This window comes from Salvia miltiorrhiza, chromosome 3 (genome assembly GCF_028751815.1).
Source record: "Salvia miltiorrhiza cultivar Shanhuang (shh) chromosome 3, IMPLAD_Smil_shh, whole genome shotgun sequence".
In the NCBI taxonomy this organism is placed as follows: domain Eukaryota; kingdom Viridiplantae; phylum Streptophyta; class Magnoliopsida; order Lamiales; family Lamiaceae; genus Salvia; species Salvia miltiorrhiza.
The window spans coordinates 22,989,079-23,009,751 of record NC_080389.1 but is presented as its reverse complement, the minus strand read 5'-3'; the positions used below and the strand labels follow the sequence as shown (position 1 = coordinate 23,009,751).

Genomic DNA, 20,673 nt, shown 5'->3' with positions numbered 1-20,673 from the left:
GTTCAAAGGAAGCCACACACTCTAGAAGTACAGTCGCATTAAATGCAGAGATCTCAGGATTGTTCTTTCTCTACAGAGGTCATTCCTCTTTGGTGATTACCTTTTTAGAGATGTCGCATCTTCTTCTCTTCAACATAGCCGTTCTCACCAAACAAGGAACCTCGAAGATTGAAGCCCCAGCCCAAGTTCAAATTACTTTCTAACGGAAGAAATCTTGAAGACCTTCTTCGCCAACGGATCTATTCAAGACTTCTCCTATAAATAGCGCTCGAGGATCACTTCAATCTTCATCGATTCAATGACATAAGCTGAAACTCTGCCAAAATAGTTTCTCAGCTAAAGCCCAGACTCTCCCAAGTTTGAATCGAAGAAGAGAATTCGAAAGTCAAAAATCAGTCACTGCTGATTACACACATTCTCTTAGACCTTAGGCAAACCTTGTTTATCTAAAGCCTAAGTCAAACTAACTGCAAAGAACTTGTTCTTTGAAGTTTAGTTGGCAAGTTTTCAAACCTCCCTTCTGTAACACCCCGATTTTTCCTAATAGGATTTCCTGATAATACTTGAACTTAGAATATTATTTAAGTGAATTCTCGCCCGGATAAAATTTTTGTTGATAAAAAAAGGGGGGTATTTCTTTTAATAAAAGATTTTATTAAATTTTACCAAGAGAGAGATTAAGTGCAGTTACATGACTATGTGGATTTATTTTATATTAACATCAGACGAGTTCAAAGGAAATAGTCTTACATTTTATTTTTTTTATTTACTTTTTAATTTGAATTGGGCCTAAATAAAATTATTATACTAACTTATCTAGTTTGGGTCTTACTTATTTTTGAGTTAAGATTATGTGTATTTTGTAAGCCCATTTTGATCCATAATTTTTTTTAATTCATGTCAGCCCACATGCCTTATTAAATTTTATAGATTTTTGACTTTTGATTTTGTAGAGAGATTTATGTGTTATGGTTTTTGGCAGCAGCCATTTGTCCTCATTCATCAAAAATTCATCCACGTATCACTCCACCATTCACCACATCCTAAGCCAATCACCTTACATGCATTTTACTTTTCTGGAATAAAATTGACATCTCAAGCTCATTCATACCACTTTCACAGCAGACACAATTCTTCCTTCTATTTTCCTTACTTCCAAAATTTCAATCGAAACACAAGAAATCTCTTTTAACAATATCTACCTCAAATCAAATTCAGCCATACACCAACAAATCAAAGAACACAGCTTGTAAGTACATATTTCTCAATCGTTTTGCCCTTTATATAAGAAAAGACTGAATTTTTGCATAAGAAAGATTGAATTTTTTTTTAGAAAAAGATTACATTTTTTTTTTCCTTCGCCTTTAAAAGAAAATAGAAGACTAGAATGGGATAGAGGGTTTTGAGATGATTTGGGGAGGGGTTTGGCCGGCGGTTTTAGCCGGAGAAGCAGAGCAGCATCGGCTGCTCGGCGTGGCAGGAGGAGGAGGCGTCGGCCACGGCGCCGGCGTTGTGGCGGCGTTGCTGCTGCTGCGCTGTTGTCGACACGGCGCCGGCGGCGCCAGATCTGGAGGAAAGGAGAGGCAGCTGCGCTGCTCCGTGCAGGGACGGCGGAGGCAGCTGCTGCTGCCGATCAAGACGGAGATGGGTGAAGGGAGGCGGCGGCGACTGCTGTGCTGCGATCGATGCGGCGCCGGCGGTGGCTTCGCCGTCGACGGAGAAGAGGGAGAGAAGAGAGCAGAAGAGAGAGAGAGGGAGGAGAGAAGAGAGTGCTGGGAGAAGAGAGAGAAATCGGAGGAGAGGGAGATGGGACGGCTGCCGGCCTTCGTCGGGCGGCGCCGCCGCCAGGCGGCGGCGGCAGAAGCGTGAGAGGGAGAGAGAGTGAGGGGGGTGCGTCTGCGTGTGGTGTGTGTGTGTGCGTGTGTTTGTGGGTGTGTGTGTGTGATTTTCTTTTAATAAAGAAGATGGGTTGTGGGCTAGGGTTTTTAGTATTGAACCATTAAATTTTGGGCCTATAATATGTTTTAAGATGGGCTTGATTTAATTAAATTATTGGACTGCATTTTTATTTTAGATGTTGGGTTGATTTAATTTTTGTTAAATCATGCTTTACTTAAAATTATTTAGTTAAGATCCTAATCAATTGATATATTAATATGACTATTATTCTATTAAGTGTAATTATTTACCTTATGTGATTTTGAGATATAATATGAATTTGCATAGTGAATAATGCAATAAAAATATTTTGATAATTTCGATTTTTAAGATTTTCAATTGAGTTTTGAAAATCCGGGCGCAGAATATTAAGATTTAGCAGCTTTGTAGAATTGTTAGCTCGTACGATATTTTGCGACCTATTAAGATTAGACTATCTTGTAGGTCCACTTGTTAGAAGGTTTTAGCACTGGTTTTACAAGAAGAGAATTGTGCAAATTTTATCTACAGGCTTGTCCTATCAAGGTGGGTTTTATTTTCCAAAGTATGCTTTGAGTTATTGAACTCTACTTGAATTATGCAAATGCAAATTAATATCCATGTTAAAATGTTTCTTATATCTCTATTGTTTAAAGTGCTCCTATGTTATCTAACGATCGGGTCCTAGCCGGCGTAGCGATTGGATCGCCCTGGCTAGGATTGTGTACACACAAAGGGGTATTGTGGGCTGCTCCCACTTGCCTCAGACTGTCAGACTTGGTTTGCTCCCATTTCTGAAACATGCATGGTAGTGGACCTCTGTGGGCTGCTCCCACATGTTCACATTATAGGTGAAGCACCAATAGAGAGAAGACTGGAAATGGATCCACAAATTTATTTTAAGTATGCATGGAATGCTTTCAAATATTTCTATGTTATACTGTTCATAGCATGGATTATTCTTTTAAATGGATTTTCAAATGTTTTCAAATGGCTAAACCCATTGAGTATATTAGTACTCAGCCCTGCAATTGTTTTCAAAACCTTTTGCAGGTTGAGCGGCAGGTGGTGTTGTGCGAGGCTGAGGGAGGATGTTGCTGTAGTTCCATATAATAATTTCCGCTGCCATAATATTCACTTAGGTGGATATCTTTTGAGATTGACTCTTTAAATATTCTTAGCCTAATTATTATGAACCCTTTTGGCAATCGCTTTCTAGCAATTGAACCTCGCATATATGTATGTCTAGTATGAAGTCTTATCTTGTTGTCTCAGACCTCCGAACTTTTGATCCTGGTTGGGAAAATTTTTATCTTAATTGTTGTATTTATTATCCTTCAATTGCGGCACTCCTTTATTAACAATGTATTACCTGAATCTAAGAACATATCACCCATTTTATTCTAACAAAGTCTAGCAAATCCCATTAAGTAGCCGTTTCTTATTCTCCCGGGAGTCGGGCTGTTACACCTTCGACCGACTGAATCGAGTGTTTGTGTTGCTAAGGAGTTTAGAAAGGTGTTCTGTCTCCGTGAGATCCTAGTGCCCAATGCGTGCTAGGAGTGAGAAATCCAACAAGGTGTGTTGGTACTGAAGATTGGATCTTCGGTTGTTTCAGTTGTGTGCACCCATAAGCACACGTTCAAGTTTGCAGTGCACCCGTAAGCACTTGCCCAGTGAAGTTGTTGGTCTGATCAACCGACCGTAGATGTAGGAAGTGTTTTTCCGAACCACGTAAAAATCTACGTGTTATTTACAGCTTTCAGTATTTACTTTCTTACTTGTGCTCTTCCTTTCGTAAACTGAAAACTGATTAATAGCAAAGAGAAACCTAAGACTAACAACGTGTTTAACTCACAGGCTATTGCGAAACAAAATTTTTCCGCTGTGTGTGTTATCAGTCTAACTGATCTATCTTCTGATAGTCAGTAAGATTCATAACATCTTCTTTTATCAAACCCGACTGAAGCCTTACGTGTATCAGTGAAGACCTTTTGACTTAACTGATAACTCCTTACTAAAGAGTGTTCAGTATCAGTGGTCAACCCTGCTTTGGTAAAAACTCTTTTCAGTAAATAGGTCTTTGAGTTTGTATTTGAAGTTTTGTTTTTGATCTCTTGTAAAGATCGAAAAATAGTCTATAGGTGTATTCCCCCCCCATACACCTATTCGAGACCCTCCGGACCTAACAGGTTTGTTGTGCACTCGTAAGCACAAGCCCATAGTGTTTGTTGGTTTGATCACCTGACCATGGACGTAGGAACTCATTTTTTGAACTACGTAAAAACTCTCATGTTGTTTATCGCTTTCAGTACTTTCCTTTCTTCCGTTGTGCACAACCTCTTTATCTAACTGAAACTGATAAACTGAAAAGAGAAACCTAAAAATTGACTAAGTGTTAATTACAAAGACTATTTCTTAAAGTTTATTTCCGCTGCGGGTGTTATCAGTCTAACTGACATATCCTTGGATAGTGAGTAGGACTTATAACATTTATCTGAATTAAAAATTCTAGACTGAAGCCTTACGTGAATTTTCAGTTTATCGATCGATTCCTAAACTGAAATCAAATACTGAAACATTTTAAGTATCAATCTAAACCCCTTTTATAACTGAAAACTCTTTGACTGATAATTTCAGTCTACTCCTTTCAGTATCAGTCGATACTGACTTTAGTTTTGAAAAAGATTTTTAAAATAGCCTACTGGTGTATTCTCCCTCCCCCTCCCCAATACACCAGTTCAGTGATCCTTCGGGACCCGACAAAATATTAAAAATTAAGGAAAAAAGGAAGGAAAAAAGGAAATTTTTGAAAAAGTTAAAGACACGTTTATGAAATCTTGACTCTTAAAAACAAAACAATAAAAATCATTTAATATGCTATTTTGTTAAAGAATAGAGTGGATTTTGAAAATAGCCACTTTTATATAGTAAAAATAAATTTTACCCACTAATATAAAAACTTAAAAAAATACCCACATTTACCATTTTACCCTTGCATATAAAATTTTTACAAATACCCACGAATTCACAACCAGTGAATTCACAACCAAAATAAATTTTGGTTGTGAATTCAAGCTTTAAAACTCGAATTCACAACTGAATAACAAGTATTGGTTGTGAATTCAAGTTTTAAAGTTTGAATTCACAACTATAAATAGTGTTAGTTGTGAATTCGCGTGAATTCACAACCCATACTATTTCAAGTTGTGAATTCACAACCGATAAAACTTAAATTCACAATCAACACTATTTCAATTGTGAATTCACAACCAACGCCGATAATTCAGTTGTAAATTCATAAACTTGGTTGTGAATTCAAGAACATTTGTACAAAATTGAGCGATTTTCATCAATTTCTTCAATATGTGATCTAATATACTTAGTATTCAATCAAAGCAAAGCTTATGCAGAAAAATTATTACATTTCCTTTCTTGAAACGAAATACATCGCTTGTAAACATCAAAAATCCCCAAAATAAGAAAAATTTAAAAAAGCCCCAAGTTCATCTCAAATTAGGGCACAATTTTCCCGAATCAGAAAACTAAATCACCAGACTCCGGCCTCTGCAGATCCGGGGCGGCGCGGCGCGGCGCTGAGGCGGCGGGGTGGTGAAGGACGGGGCGGCGCGGCCGAGGCCAGGCTTCGCTGGACGCCATCAGAAGCAGAAATCGAGAGAGAGAGACGGGCGCCAGAGCCAGGGAGGCGGGGGAGTACACGGCGGAGAGGACGAAGGGAGCGGCCGACGCCGCTGCACAGAAGGCCGTAGAGACTAAGGATGCGACGGCGGAGAAGAGAGAGAGGAGAGAGAGCGTGCAGAGAGAGAGATGAGAGAGCGTGCAGAGAGAGAGAGAAATGAGAGAATGAAAGAAAATTAGGGTTTGCCCATTTATATAGAAGGGCAATTTAGTCCATTCAACAAAAAAGTGGGTAAAATTTTAAGTTTTAATTTGAGTGGGTAAAATTTATTTTTGTTATAAGAAAGTGGGTACTTTGATATATTAGCACTAAAGAATATCTAAAACATTTAAACGATCATAATTTGTTTAATTTATATTCAGATTTTACGTACAACGTGTTGAATTTAAAGTATTTTCACCATCTTTCATTTAAGATTCATATTCCATATTTTATGAAGGACAAATTTACACCAAAATGAAAAAAAAATGTGTTATTTTTAGAAAGAGTGAGAAAAAAAAACGAAGTTAAATATAAACCCACCACATCTGATTTTCTCCACAATAATATTAGTAACTGTACCTACACGTCCTTAAATTTTTATTGTGTTATTCAAACGTTTGTTTTTTTACAGTGCGTTCTCTTTAGTTATAAATTTATCACGAGAAAAGAAGGAATAAATAAAATTTCACCCTTTAAATTCTTCATTTCTTTTCCCTTATTTCCTATTCCCTTCATCCCATTACAAGTGACTCAAAACTTTTCGGCACGAGAATTAAGGAGAAAGTATAAATTGATTAAAAGTGGTGAGATCTAGACTTTTTAAAGAGTTAAAATTTTCAATTTATGAAACAGGCCACTTATAGTGGGACGACCCAAAATGGAATAATTGTCACTTTTAGTGGGACGGAGGGAGTACAAAATAGAATTTGACCATTACTCATTCCTCCTTTTCACTACAAATGAGAGATAATATTATGAGTGGATTTTGAAAATAGGCACTTTGAAATAGTAAATTTACAAAATATACACTATGATAAAATTTTTAAAAATTAGCCACACTTATCATTTTACCATTGCATATAAAAATTTAAAAATTGCCCGCGAATTCACAACTAGTCGAATTCACAACTGTCATTAATTTTGGTTGTGAATTCATGCTTTGAAACTCAAATTCACAACTGAATAACTAGTATTAGTTGTGAATTCAAGTTTTAATGTTTGAATTCACAACTAAAAATAGTGTAGTCGTGAATTCACAACTATAAATAGTGTTATTTGTGAATTCGCGTGAATTCATAATTACAAATAGTGTTGGTTGTGAATTCAAGTTTTATTGGTTGTGAATTCACAACTAGAAATAATGTTGATTGTGAATTCAAGTTTTATTGGTTGTTAATTCACAACTAACGTTGATAATTCAACTGTGAATTCATAATTCAGTTGTGAATTCATCGACTTAGTTGTAAATTCAAGCATTAACAAGACAAATTAATTAAATTTTCACACAATTCTCGATCACGCAAAGTAAAATCAATGGCTGAGGACAAATTCACATCTAACTTTGTAGTCACCTACTATTACACAATTCATAGTCACAAATTTAACAATACACAAACTTTGCTTCACCATAAATTCCAAGCCACATGTTCGACGAAATGACTGAACCAAAGTCAGAAAACTTAAAAACCATATTTTTGATGTGCCATCATTCACCATAAACCTATGATATTAGCTCGGCAAAGACGTGAAACGCTCAAACTCCGGTAGATCCAAACCCGTCGGAGGCACGCACCGTCAAAAGAATTCACAATAAATTTTCAAATTTATCATATCTTCTTAATTTTGGCAAATAGCATAACAAACTTCAAATTAATTGCAATTCCTTGTCGACCTCTAAATTCGGAAAAATTAAAATGAAACTAAATTGGAACCAAGCGTTATCAATCCGATTTTGCACCAGTTCAGATGTCATGTTTTCATGAGAGAGAGAGAGAGAGATGAAGATTGGGGGTGGGTAATTTTTTAATTTTAACTTTAGGGGCAGTTTAGTCATTTAACATAAAAAATGGGTAATTTTTAAAGTTTTATTTGAGTGGGTAAATTTTAAGTTTACTATAAGAAATAGGTTAGTTTGATATATTGACTCTAATATTATGCCTCCATTTCTGTTGTGATAATAGTATCCGTCCTTTGTAGTAAAAATGAGGAATGATAATATCAACTATAAGAATTCACAAGGCTAGTTTTTTTGCATTTTTTTTCTTTGCTTTTTTATATTTTTTTCATCTATTTCTTTTTTAAAAAAAAATACCTTTATTCACATCAAAGTATGCTTATGTTAATATAAGTATTTACCTTTATCCAATACAAAGTATTATATTTTCTAAACCCTGAACACTAAATCTTAAACCCTTATAGAAATATTTACTTTTAATAAACATAAGATATACATTTGTTCTTATGAATAAAAATAATACTTATCGTGAATAAATGTAATAATTAGAAATATTATATTTCATCATATCAATAGTTACTTTTCCTTATGACAATGATCACTTGAATAATTATTTGATTATTTTTTTCTTTATTCTAATTATTATTAAAATGCAGTTTTATTAAAAAAAGAAGAAAGAACAAAGAACCTAAAACCCTTGAAAGCACAAAAAAGCGGACTAAGGGCCGAGCCTCATTAAAACCTTTTCATGGAAATCCCAAAGGGAAAAACCAGAAAAGGAAAAAGAGTGCTCGTCTAAAGACAGAAAACCACGACCAGAAGAGCGAAAAGGAATGTTTCTGAAACTCCGGCCTAACCATCGTTCCAAAACAATCCCGGCTCAAACCGGTCACAACCGAAACACAAAAACACAAAACAAAAAGAACGATGGCCGGTGAGACGCCGTCGCCATCGTCCAAAAAAGAAAAGCAGGTAAACCTCAGCCGGTTATACGCCGTCGCTGAGTAAACCAGAAAAGACCATAGAAAATCGAGACATAGGCCGGTAATACGTCGTCGCCCATGTCCAAACATACCCCAAGTGAGAAGAGAATTTGGCCGGTTATATGCCGTCGCCAGAACTCTCGCCCTCACCCAAAACAACCTCAAGGCCGAAAGCCGAGACCACCTGAAACCGAGCGTCAGTCCGACCCGAAGCCGGCTGAAAATCAGCTTCGAGCAAAACCAACAACACGCCAAACGAACGAGACAAAGGCCGGTGATACGCCGTCGTCCCTGTCTCCGAAAACTCCAGGTGAGAAGAGAGCTAGGCCGATTATACGCCGTCGCCAAAGCTCCCTCTCTCGCCCAAAGCGTACCCAAGTCAGCAGGCCAAAAAGCTACCTCCCACCAGAAAGCTATCACCCTCCCAACGCAAAGCCGAGACAAAGTCCAACGCACTCTAGAAAGACGCATCCGAACACCAACGGACGAAGAAACACCCACCGAACAACAACCACTCTAAGAACCCAGCTCGAGACAGCCCCGCATCATCACACCTTAATACGAACGCGACTGTGCGTGGCCATATCTAGAGCCACCGCAGTCTTGATATCCTCAATAGCAAAAGGCCACCACCCTTCGATCCGGGCATGATTAGCCATAATATCCGCCGCACTGTTTCCTTCTCTATAAATATGCGAGATCTGAAGACGAAAGTTCGAGAGCCAACTTAAAGTCTGTTTCCAAAGCGGTAAAAAACGCCAAGGAACGTTCAAAGAACGTGAATGAAGGAGCTGAACAACATAAGACGAGTCCGCCTCAATCCAAAGCCAGTGCCAACCACGAAAGTTAGCAATTCGAACAGCATGCATGACCGCCAAAAGCTCTGCTTCGAAAGCAAACCCCGAACCTCCTTTATAATGAAAACAACCACGCACTGCGCCCCAGTTATCCCGAAACACTCCACCTGCCTCAATGCTCCCAGGTTTCCCAAGCGCCGAACCATCAGTATTGACCTTAATCCACTGCCCAGCTGGAGGCCACTAGTGAACCTCAATCATCATCGGAGGAGGAGCGGCACGCATGGCAACCCCAATCCGCCTAAGTACCAGATATTCCTGCCAAGAATTATGAGAACGCCCAAGCTTAGGGAAATTAGAATCCATATCCTTAAACGTTACTTTAAGAAATCCTAGAATCATATTCGAATGGAAACTAGCATCATTAAAAGTCACTTGATTGCGGCAGTCCCAAATTTTCCAAATAAGATTAATCACCCCAGCCTTCCAAAAGGACCTAACCAACGGACTGAAATCAGTGTTCCAGGTAGCAGCCAACACGCTATGAATATCTAAGCAATCCAGGATGTGCGCCTTGTCAAACCAATCAAAGAAAACCACCCAAATATGCCGAATCACACCACAATTCCAGAACAAATGGTTGATAGACTCCTCAGCCAATCCACACATCACACATCTATTAGGGCCATACATGCCCCTTTTGATAAGACCATCCAAAGTCGGCATCTTCATGTGTAGAATCCGCCAGGTGACAAGAGATCTTCTGTCAGGAATAAAACGCTCCCAGATCCAGGTTCCCCACAGGACTTTGGGGAAGTGCGGAGATTGCGAGACATAGGCAAGAGAGGCCGAAACCTCCCCACTAACAGACGATTTCCAGAATCGAGTATCACTCTCCTCCCCAATCAGAAGCAACAAAATATCCACCACAAGGTCAGGGCACTGAATAATAAAATCCAGAGTGAAATGCTAAACACCATCATAAAAGTAATCACTCACGGCTTGCTGCAGGAAGTCCCTTATAAAAGGCGGAATATTAAGCTTATCAGCCAACTTGTAACCCAGCCAGTCGTCATGCCAGAAATAGATGTGATCTCCAGTGCCAATATAAGCATAAGAATCATTCACCAGATTGCTCACATGCTCCCTAACGCCAGTCCAGAACGGCGAGGAAGCCAAATGTATCTTGGCGTAGCCAAATCTCGACAAGTAACGTGTAGCCATGATCGAAGGAGCGAAATTACGACCTTGCACGAGCCTCCAGGCCATCTTCATCAAGAAACTTCTATTCATTGCCGAGAACGACCTGACCCCAAGGCCACCCTCCGCCCTAGAAGCACAAACCCTTGACCAACTCACCAGACAAGAAGGCATTTTATCCACATGCCCCGACCAGATAAAGTTGCGGCACTTCCTATCAAGTTTGTAAATGAGAGATTTTGGCCATCTATATATCATCATAGAATGTGTCACCGAGCTTTGAATTACCGAACGAACCAAGCAAATTCTGCCAGCCATAGAAAGATGTAACCCCTTCCAGCTAGAAAATTTATTGACGATCTTATCATAAATACCAATCAGGTAAGAAGCACGCATGCGGCCAGAAAAAATTGGGACGCCCAAATAGATGACCGGCAAAGATCCCATTGCAAAACCAAGCTCACTACTCACACGAATTTTCATAGATCTAGAAACTCCCCTCCCAAAGAAAACATGAGACTTAGCAGGGTTGCAAATTTGTCCCGAGATATCACCATAGAAATCCAAGATTTCTTTAATTTTGCGAGCGTTTTTCAACGACGCCTTACAGAAAATCAAGATGTCATCAGCATAAAGCAGGTGAGAAGGGAAACTGGCCCCTCTACTGAAATCCATAGGATCGATGTGGCGGGAGGTCACACAATTGCGGAATAAATGACTCAAAACATCCTCAGCAATGCCAAAAAGAATCAGTGAGAGAGGATCGCCCTGCCTGACCCCCCTGGAACAGGCAAAATAGCCACTCAACTGCCCGTTATAAAGAATGGAAATCCGGGTAGAGCTGAAGATAATGGAAATCCACTCCATGAACTTTCCATGAAAACCATTAACCCTGAGCACATTCAGGATAAAGTCCCAGTGCATAGTATCAAAGGCTTTGCGAATGTCCACTTTGCACGCCATATTCGAACGTTTGCCAGTGCGGTTCATGCAGCTAAAACCTTCAGAACCAAGCATGATACAATCATGAATCGAGCGACCTCCAATAAAGCCGAATTGGTTTGGTGACACCCCAACAGCCGCCACTTCACCCAGTCTGGTAGCAAGAATTTTGGAGATAATTTTGAAGAGAAAATTCGACAAAATGATAGGTCTCAAGTCAGCGACCGTCTCCACCACATCCTTTTTCGGGATCAGAATTAATATGCTAGCATTGCAACCTGCAGGCAAATAAGAGTTGAGAAAGAAGGCACGCACAACAGTAAGAATATCTGACCGTATAATACTCCAGCAGTTCTGAAAAAACTTCCCAGAAAACCCATCCGACCCCGGAGAGCTGTTAGCATCCAAGCTAAAAACTGCGGCCGTAATCTCCTCATCATCAGGAATACGAATAAGCTTGCCATTCTGCTCCTCGGACACAAAATGATCAATAACACCTTCCAGCAAATCCCAATTCACGTTGCTAGGGCTTTCCTCTTTAAAAAGAGAGGAAAAGAAATCAATAATATGATGCTGAATATTTCCCCGATCATACGAGACAACATCGCCAATCTTCAAGTGCTCAATCCTGTGGTTTTGCTTGCGAAAGCGAATAGCACGATGGAAGAAAGAAGTATTACGGTCACCGTCATTAAGCCAATGCGCACGACTTTTTTGTTGCAAAAGACTGTTTTTCCTAGCAAGCAAAGAAGACAACCGAGCTTGATGACTGACCTCCTCCTAAAAAAGGTCGTCCGTATAACCCAGATCCGAAATCATGTTCTGAACGTCCAGCAATGAGTGCTGCTCCGAAGTGATCTGCATATCCACCTGCCCGAACACATCTTTATTCCAAGCCCTGAGGTCAGTTCGTAGACGACGAAGCTTGAACATGATTTTAAATAACGGACAACGGGTGTCAACCTCCGCCTCCCAGGAAGACGCCACTCTCTCAAGAAAATTAGGATGAGACGTCCACATATTCAAGAATTTGAAGCGTCTCCCATTACCCAACTCATCGCTGCATTGGAAAATTAAAGGAGAGTGATCAGAAGTAAGCCTTGGGAGCGCATGGGTGTTAATCGAGGACAACAAGTACGCAAAACCCAAAGAGAAGAACGCCCTGTCCAATCTAGACTCCACGTGCCGAGGGAGTAATCTCCGACCAGACCACGTAAAGCGAATGCCAGTGGAAGAAGATTCAATCATATCCGAAGCCTCGATGAAGTCGCAAAACTCATTGCAGGAACTTCTCAACGGTGCCGCCACACTACAACGTTCATGAGCACCCTTGACAGCGTTAAAATCCCCAATGAAAACCGTGTTCCCATCAACAAAAGAAAGCAGATCAATCCACAAGGCACGTCTAGAAACGTGATCATTAGCACCATGCACAACAGCGATTCGAAAATTGTAAGTTTGCCAAACGCAATCAGCAATAATGACCTGGTCCGAAGAAAGCAAGATATTAGTCTGAACATACGGACTAGTGAGCAACCAAATATTCGATCTCCGAGGCAATCGACAATTTTGATGGCGGGGGACCAGATTAATCGATCTCCAATAGCTCTGACGAACTTTATGAAGACTTTTTTTAGGCTCAATGATGCCTACAAGTAAAGGCAAGAAGGAACGACAGTGCTCCTTAAGAAGAGATTTAGATTCGTCCGAAAAACCCCGGACGTTCCAAACCAGAAAATTCATAAGAATTATTGGTTGATTCTGGGCTGAGAAGATCCCAGCTCCGCTTCCTTATCCCACCGTTTGTTAGCTACGTTGTCCATAGCTTGCAAACTCTCTGCCTCCTGATAATCCACGATATAGTCACGTGGTTGATGTCCATCGTCAGCTGCCTTCCGGAGACGATTCTTAATACTTTCTTGTTGCAGAAGAAGGGCTTTATTGTGATTGCGAGCATCATTTTTGGGAGGGCGCCCTCTGGCTCTCGCCAGCGGAATGGTGATTTCTCTGCTATCGCCAGAGGAACGGTGATTTCTCTGGCTTCTCGATTCCTCTGGCGCTTCCGCGCTCGCTTCGATTCCTCTGGCGCTTGCGCGGATTTCTCTGCTCTGACTTGTGATATGTTGATTTCTCTGGCTGCTCTGGCGATTGGTTTCTCTGACGCGGGCTTCGGCTGACTTCTCTGGTCTGGCTACAGAGTTATGCTAAAAACAACCTCTTAAGCCCCGAAATCTCCAAAATTATATTCTTCCATCTAAAAACCTAAATCTCCTGCAAAGCATCAAACAAGCCATAAAACGCACCATTTTTCAGAAGATTCTCTTAAAATAAAGCTCATATAAACCCCAAAATTTAGCACAATTAAGCATAAATCAACCCTCATTTTTTCTTTATTCTAATATTTATTTCTATGTTATTCAAAATAATAATTATTATAATAAAAAATAATTATTCAAAGAAATGTAACGTTTTTGAAAAATTACTTTTCATCACATCAATAGTTATTTTTTCTTATGACAATGATTACTTGACTAAATATACAAAATTACAAGTTCTAACGAGTAAAAATGGCATTACTTTTATACATATCAATAATTACCTTTTCTTTTAGAAATAATTATTTGATCAAATAACTAAAAGTGTAAATTCTCATGAATAAAAGTAACGATTGTCGTGAACGAACGTAAAAATATAAAAACATTACATTTCATTGTAACAATGATTATTTTTTGTTACAACAATAATTACTTGACCAAATAGTTAAGAATAAAAGTACTAACGATTGAAAATAACATTAATTTTATTCACATCAATAACTACTTTTACTTACAAAAATATTTATTTGAGAAAATAAATAAAAGTACAAATTCTCATGAATAAAAGTAACAATTATCACGAACAGATATTACATTTGTTTATAATAATTGTTATTTTTATTCAAGTAATCATTGTCGTTAGAAAAAATAACTATTGATATGAAGTAACGTAATATTTCTAAATTATTACATTTTTTCACGATAATTGTTACTTTTATTATGAGAATTTGTACTTTTATTTATTTGCTCAAATAAATATTTTTGTAAGTAAAAGTAGTATTGTTGTGAAGAAAAGTAATGTTATTTTCACTCGTTAATACTTTTATTCTTAACTATTTGGTCAAGTAAATATTTTCGCAACAAAAAGTAATCATTTGTTCACAATAAATGTTACTTTTATTCACGAGAATTTATGCTTTTAGTTATTTGATCAAATCATTATTATTGTAAAAAAAAGTAATTATTGATATGTATAAAACTAATTATTGATATGTATACAAATAATTATTATTGTAAAAAAGCAAAAAACATTGTTAAAAAATTAGAAAAAAAGAGAAAAAAACGCAGGCAAAAAAAAGAGAAAAAATAGGGAAAAAGGAGAAAGAAAATACAAGCAAAAAATGAGAAAAAAAGGAATAATAGAATGCTTAAAAAACAGAAAAAAGAAGAAGAAACGCAAAAAAAACAAAATAATAGAAGAAAAAAAAAACATAAAAAAGCAAAATAAAAAACAATAAATAAAAAAACAAAAAAAATAAAGAAAATACCGAAAGGATAAAAAAATCAAAATATATAAAAAAAAATGCAAAAAAAACAGTAAATTTTTAAAATAAAATGCAAAAGAAAAACAGTTAAAAGAAAATACTGAAAAGAAATAAAAAAATAAATATAATAAAAAAAGTCCAAAAAATAAAATAAAATACAGAAAACAGGAAAAGGAAAAAAAGGAAAAAAAAATTGAAACAAAATCAGAATAAGAAAATTCAAAAAAACATAAAATAAAATAAAATAAAATAAAATAAAAGGAATATAATCGCAAAAGTGGGTGTTTAAAGTTTTGAACTTAGGACTTAGGGGAGAGTTAGAGAGGCGCTACCACTACACCACTAGATCATTATAATTTTCTTCTCTTAAAACCGATAGATATACGGTCCAATATGGGTTAACCGCGCTCAATATTTTGCCATTCTCTAATGTCTCCTCATTCATTTCTTTTTCCTCCTATATTTAGTGTTAATTTTATCTTATTTTTCTTTTGTTTGGTTGGAAAAGGTGTTTATAAGAATACTATAACAATAATAAAATCCAAAGTTCACTCACATTTTTTTGGGCAATGCATTAAATCGGAATGTAGATGAAGTTGCAGTTTGAGTACCTACGTACTCTTCTTTTGTCTTATGTTGATTTTTTTTTCAAGAATCCATTCTTCAAATTTCTTTCCTCTAATTCTATTTTTCACAATATATATATATATATATATATATATATATGCCAAAGTTTAATGAAAAAGTCCTAAATGTAAGAAAAGAAGAGAGAAATAATTTCATCCATTGATCTTATCTAATCTAACGGACATGATTTATTCACTCCATATTCAACGGATTTTTTCGTTGAACATATGGGGGGTCGAAACCCAGAACCCCCAAAAATATTGTATATGTTCACGAATGTTCATCGAAAAAATCTGTTGAACATGGCGTGAATAAATCATGTATGTTATATTAGATAAGATCAATGGATGAGATTATTTCTCTCTTCTTTTTTATATTTAGGCCTTTTTCATTGAACCTAACCCTATATATAGGGTGCGGTTATAGTGAGAACCACACTTATCGTGAGAACATAAGAACCATTAAAATCAATGCATCTACTATATAAATTAATGCATTCACTATTAAATTTAATGCATCCAAAAGTAATAAAATTTTTGCTCCCTTCAGGATTCGAACCCAGGATTTGCATTCATCCACCAAGATGATGGATCCACCGTACCCTCCCCTATATATATATATATATATATATATATATATATATATAGGGCTACAGTAAAAACACTTCTTAAAATATAAATATAAACGTTTTTTAATGTACGAATTTTATCCGACAGGGTTACGAATTCATCCAACATGGTTACGAATTATGAAAAATAAATTTTTGCTATCTTTGGGATTCGAACCCAGGACCACGAATTCATCCAAAAGGGTTACGAATCAACCGTAGATCTTGATGATCTAAGGGCTGAAAATCATTTATATTTTATACACTTAAGAGTGTTTTTATTCTAGCTCTATATATATATATATATATATATATATATTATATATATATATATATATATAGGGTGAGGCTAAAATAAAAACTAATGTTAGATTATAAAATAGGAACTGTTATAGGCCATTAGATATGTATGAATGAACGGCTGGATCATTTTAATACTTTATGCAGCCATTTTTCCGGTAGTTTGTGTTAGTGGGTAAACAAGTAATTTTAAACTTTTAATAGATATGTTTTCCTTAATTGTGGGGATTACATTTAAGGGTGTATCTTTTTCTCTCTATACCTAAATCAAAATTAAAACACGGTAATTAGCAAATTGAAATCTTCACATCGGAAATTATGGACAACCCAAATTAATCAACACAACAATTGACTATTTCTGTATTTCTGCAACCCAATTTGATTAATACAAAAAAAAAAAAAAAAAACAGATTAATTGTTATCGCTTGTGTACGAATTATAACGCTTCACATAAAGAACAAGTACGAATTATAATAGTATGCCAAATGCACATACACATGCATTACAATAATTCACAAGTTCAACCACATAATTCGTGCATAATATTTACATTCACCACACACAATAGTTCACTAGTTCAAATCACATAATTCGTACATAATATTTACATTCACAAAACACAATAATTCACTAGCTCAAGCAACATAATTCGTACAAAATATTTGCATTCATAAAACACAATAATGCACTAGCTCAAACATAATAATTCGTACATAATCACATACCCATAAAACACAAATAATTCGTACAGTTATACATCTACATACTCTCAACTAATTCGCACAACAAATGATAATTAAAACTCAATTTTTCGAGTTACCCTCATTTTAAACGATCTCATCTGGGATTATCTTTGAATTTTCTTTGAAATATTTTATTATTATTCATTTGCTTTGATAACATTTTCTTTTCCCATAAAGAGGCTTTATTTTCGGAAACAGATAACTAATTAAGAGAGAGAATAAATCAGTAGCCCCAATTATACCCTCTACCGTATATTATGTATGAATTATAAGATTACAAAAAATGTTAAAAACGCACAACAGGGAATGAATCTCGGTCATCCAAGATTAAATTTAAATGGTTAGGATTTATTCTTATATTATAGTCTAAGGGGAGTTTTCTGTATAGCCCATCCCTATATATATATATATATATATGTTGGAAAATAGAAGAAATATCTTATTCCGATTTTGATGATCCCAGCATCCTTATTCCGATTTTGATGATCCCAGCATCCTTAGTTTTCCTTTCTCTAGACTAGCCTCTTCTTTTGAACTCAACTGTTAGAGTTCAATCTTTTAGCTAGATTGAAGGTTATATGTAACTGAAGTTTCTCCATTTCGAAGACCGAAGAAACTGAAGACTGAACACTAAGAAGATCAAAGCTCGACTAAAGACTAAACAACTAAAGGAAGATACTGGTGTTACGAAGGACATCGCGAACTGAGACGTTCAGTTAAATAGGAAGACAATTTAACTGAAGACAATGACTGCTCAAGCGAAGGACAAAAGCTCTGACTGATTCTTCAGTTAGACTTAAAGTCTCACGTGCAAACACGTGTAAACAACGGAGCATTAAATGCACTAGATATGAAGATCGTCCTTTCCAGTAAATCAACTTTCCTTCTTCGTGCTAAAGTTCAGACGCACCCTGCTCCAAGGACAAAAAAGATTCAAACCTTCAACCAATCAGGAGCCAAGAAGATTGAAGCCTCAGCCCAAAGAACAGAATATCTCACAACGGCTGAAATCCTGAAGCCCATCTCTCCAACGGATATATTCGGGACTTCACCTATAAATAGAGCTCGAGGAACACCTTCAATTTGGGGACCGATTCAAAGACTTACGCTGAAGCTCTATCAAAATCACAAGCCAGCCTTAACTTAGACAAAACTTTGAATCGAAGAAGAGAGTACCCAAACATTGTAAAATCAGTCTAGCTGATTACCTAAACTCTATTAGAAATCTAGGCAACCCCTGTTTTATCCTATGCCTAGAATTGATTACTTGAGAGCCTGTTCTCAGTAATCTTAGTTGAAAGATTTCGAACCCATTTTTAACTGAGCGAAAATAGTGTTTGAGTAGAGAGGAGTTCAGACCAGGGCTCTGACTCCAAAGATCTTAGCCAAGCGCTGGAAAAGACATTTGCGTGTCTTAGCGTGCTAAGAGTGAGCAAGAAATCCAACTCAGTGTGTTGGTACTAAAAATTTGATTTTCAGTTGTAAGGTTTGTTGTGCACCCGTAAGCATTAGCCCAGAGTGTTTGTCAGACTAATCATCTGGCCATGGACGTAGGAAATTATTTTCCGAACCACGTAAAAATTCTTATGTTCTTTATCTACTTTCAGTTATTCCTTATCTGCGTTAAACTTATTTTACAACTGAACTTGGTTAACTGAAAAATGTAACTAAAGATTTTATTAAGTGACAAACTCTTCTAAAGGCTATTTGGATTAAGTTTAAATTTCATCTGCTGAGTTATTAGTCTAACTGATCAATCATTTGATATTAAGTAAGATGTGTAACTCTACTCTGTTTTACAAACTCTAGACTGAAGCCTTACGTGGATATCAGTTATAGCTCTGTGCTTGACTGAAATCAAAATACTGAAGTCTTCTTAGTATCAGTCTATAACCTATTTCCAACTAAAGGTAGGTTTGTTTGTTTTATGCTAAAATAGCCTACAGGTGTATCCCCCCTCCCCCCATACACTTGTTTAGTTAACCCTTCGGGACCCAACAATATATATATATATAAGCATCTAAGATCCAATACAATTCACACCAGTGAGCCCCTGAAGAGCCACTTCTTCATAATGGAACTTTCATTCAGACTCTTAAAATTTTAATTTTAATTTTAAATATTTTTTTAAATTAAATTAAATATTGAATTTAAAAACATAAATTTCATTAAAATTAAAGTTAAAAATTACATTATTTAAAAAAATTATAATTAAAATAAAAATTAAATCCTACATTAACTAAAAAAATAAAATTACAATTAAAAAAAATTCACCATCCTCGATGACGTCGAATTGCCGCAACCATTTTTTATGAAACTCCAACTCGACTAGAGTCATTCCCGATGCATCATTGCCCATGAGAATGGAGTCGGCAAGGTCCCATTGTAATTGGAAAATAAACATCCATGACTTTGACCATGTTTTCTATCGACACAACGACTTTTATTTTTATTCTCACCTTCGGCCAATGTCTCAGCCTGCTTCTTCCCTTTCCCCTTGTCTATTTTCTCTGCCTTTTGTCCTATAGGACTTGTTGTGATACTCGGCTCCGAGGAAGTCATCGTGTAGCTTCAATCAGATCCCTTTGAACGCTTAGGGAAGTGGATGACATAGCCGAATGACGCAAACCTTTGAAACTTGTATAGAATACGTCAAGTGTGGGATATGTGAATACAGCTCGTGCTTGGAAGAATATATTTCTTGCGCCGCTGTAGTGATTTGGTCGTCGCTCATGCCGTTTTCCCAATTGGCTTGACATTTTTCGTATATTGCTTCCCACATCTTCACGTCCTTTTGGATTCGTTGGAAGTGCGATTTGATTTTTTTCACGTTGCATGCGATTTGACATTTTTCGTATATTTCTCATTGTACTTAGTCAAGATTCCTGTCCAATAGACGAGAGCCTTTTGATTGGCTCGCTTGACGGCGTTTAGTGTAGCCTCAACCCATAAGGTGAATATGAACACTGTATCCGCTGGAGTGTAGCTGCTGCGTTGTTTTGTCGTCGTCGGCATGACCGGTATCTCAACGACATCATCGTCTTGAACAAAATTATTGTTAAAGTTTATTCCCTCAAGACCCGTCAAAATGAAGGTGTTTGATTCTTGAGATAACGACGAAAAAGCTCCGCATGACGAACTTGCGTTTGCCGGCAACGGAGCCAGAATTTGGGTTGTTGTTTCAGCAATTTCCCCAATCACGTTCCATTTTAACAAAATCAAAGGAAAGAAAGATGAATTGAAGATAACGAATATAATGAAGAAGATGATAAAGACGAGAATTTTGTAAATTGAACGATGAAAATTGTAGTATTTATAGTAGAAAATTAGTAAAAAAAGAA

At 36.8% G+C, this 20,673-nt stretch overlaps 1 long non-coding RNA gene across 1 annotated transcript; it reads left to right on the top strand.

Annotated features, from left to right (window-relative positions):
- The first annotated feature begins 1,113 nt into the window (after positions 1-1,113).
- LOC131015644 (uncharacterized) lies at positions 1,114-3,358 on the top strand. The gene is made up of 3 exons (XR_009098624.1): positions 1,114-1,249; positions 2,383-2,463; positions 2,971-3,358. It is a non-coding gene; the product is annotated as an uncharacterized LOC131015644 (long non-coding RNA).
- Positions 3,359-20,673: the final 17,315 nt, after the last annotated feature.